Source organism: Penaeus japonicus, unplaced genomic scaffold (genome assembly GCF_977035675.1).
Source record: "Penaeus japonicus unplaced genomic scaffold, GWHDUDI00000001_assembly GWHDUDI00000004, whole genome shotgun sequence".
Taxonomy (NCBI): domain Eukaryota; kingdom Metazoa; phylum Arthropoda; class Malacostraca; order Decapoda; family Penaeidae; genus Penaeus; species Penaeus japonicus.
In genome coordinates, this window is record NW_028234406.1 from 22,029,293 (window position 1) to 22,031,792 (window position 2,500).

The following is a 2,500-nucleotide window of genomic DNA, read 5'->3' on the forward strand; positions in this document are numbered from 1 at the left end:
GTTTGTGGAGGTGGGGGGAGGGGGAAGGGGGTGGAGGTAAGGGGCTGATAGACGTCAATTTGGGAAGGGGAGGGTTAGGGAGGGGGGAGAGATTAATGGGGAGGCGAGTTCATAGTGGTGATTGAAATTGTTGTTTGTTGTTTTGTTTGTGGATTTCCGTGTAATCTACGGCCGTATTCTAGGACGTATTTTGCGTGTCGTGGCCATGTCATGTTCATGTTGCGTCCATGTCGTGTTCATGTCACGAAGGCGGTATTCTAGTATGCAAAAGTGTGGCACGTCTGTGTCAGCTGCTTCAGGTTTACCAACCGTTCCAGTTAAGTTAGCATGTTTCGGATGAATGGCACTGCCCAAACGACAAATTCATAAGAGAAACTACAATCATAGGTAGCACTAACAAAAGATAATTCAATTTTGGTATGAATCAGTCGTAGTAATTATTCCTAGTTAAAGAATTGACAACCATTTCACGAACGCGCCGTTGGTAATTCACTCTATGCTCGATCAAAACAAACGGGATGAGAGGGATCGTGTGTTTATGTATAAATCTTCCTTATTTTATGTGTGCATATACTGTACATATATGCGTATCTTTGATATATCATACATATAGATTTAATGTATACATATTTCATATAATTACATACTTTAATAATTTTACGTTCCTGGCCACTTTTACCATTCATTTAACTTCACTCTCCTTCGAAAAGTCCGCCAAGAGGTAAACAAACTCAAAATCAGCAGAGAATCTATGTTTTCCTAAAGGGGTTTGTAATCCAAGTCTAGGTCAATAATACCTAATATATCCAATATAGATATTATTTTCCAAACATAGTATGCTCATATGAAGTATTTTCAAGAAAAAGTACAGTAAAAATATGACTTTTTTTCCGCCCGTGTAACTATCGTGGTAAGCCTACCCCCTTGTCACGGAGTTTCCACGATTGTTCCAATACTTTGATATCAATCATGATGATGATAATTATCAATGATAATGATGATTATAATGATGATAGTAATAATGGTGACAGTGATAATAATAATAATAACAATGATGATAAGAGTCACACTAATAACAATAATAATGATAGAATGGCAATGATAATGATAATGATGATAGCAATGATACGATAGTGATAATGTTAATTATGATTATGATGATCATTATTTTCAACATAATAGTAAACATAGTGATGATAATAATAATGATGATGATAATGATGATAACAATGATAATAATACTTTTTTTCAGAGAAAGAGAGAGAGAGAGAGATAATTCTATATGGTTATTAATATGACTTGTTTCTCCTTACTCTTATTCATATTCTCGTCTCTCTCATACTCTCCCTATCTCTTCCTCTCTATCTCTATCGCTATCTATCTCTCTATACATGTCTCTCTCTCTCTCTGTCTCTCTTTGTCTTTCTTCCCCCCCCCCCCCTCTCTTTCTCTTTCTCCCTCCCTATCTCTCCGTTTCTCTCAATCTCTCTCTCTCTCTCTCTCTCTCTCTCTCTCTCTCTCTCTCTCTCTCTCTCTCTCTCTCTCTCTCTCTCTCTCTCTCTCTCTCACTTCCACCATTCTTCCAATTTACATTAGGACAGGAGACAAAGGGACAGTGTTGCTAAGGGATGTTAACCAGCGGGAGGGGGGGGGGGCAGGTGAGCGGGGAGAGGAGGTGGGAAGGAGGAGGGCGAGGGGGAGGAGAGTTAAGAGTCAGGAAGGGGAGGGGGAGAGACGGAGAGGGAATTAGAATGAGATTATGGAAAGCTGTAGTAGAGGCAGGGATGTCAAGAGGGTAAGGGAAGGAGGGACGGAAATTGGAGGAGGGGGAGGATGAAGAAGGAGAGGAGAAGAAGAAGAAGGAAAAATATGAAGAAGAGGAAGGCGTGGAAGCGGAGATGTAAATTAAAGGAGGAGAAGAAGGAAGAGGAGAGTGAGGCGGATATGGAGGAGGTGGGGAAGAGAAGGAGGAAGAGAGGGGAGAGAATGGAAGGGAATTGATAAGAAAAGAGGAGGAAAAGGAATAGGAAGGTGAGTAGGAGGAGAAAGAGGATTAGGAAGAGGAGGTAGAGGAAGTTAACGAAGGAGCCGAAGGCGATGAGAACATGCAAGAAAAGAGGAGCAGAAGGAGGAGGAGGAGAAGCAAGAAGAGAAGAATGTGGAGAAGTAGGAGGAGGAACGAGATACAAGAGGGAGTAGCTGGGGCTATCAAAACAAAAAATACGAGGAGGAGGAGGAGGGAGAGGAGGGGAGAGGGAGGGGTAGAAGGGGGTACAGCAGGGGGAGGGAGGTGGAGGGGCTACTCAATCCGAAGGTCATCTAGAGTAGTGGAGTACAAGTCTTCCTTGCAGGGTCAATGGCAGACACGTACTCATCAGTGAACGAAGTCACACTCACATTCACAAATTTCTACATCAGGGTTGCCAAACCTGGTATTAACCTACCAGATTTGGTACTTTTGGGTGTCCCAAGTACATCTGAAACAACTTTTAGGAAAATG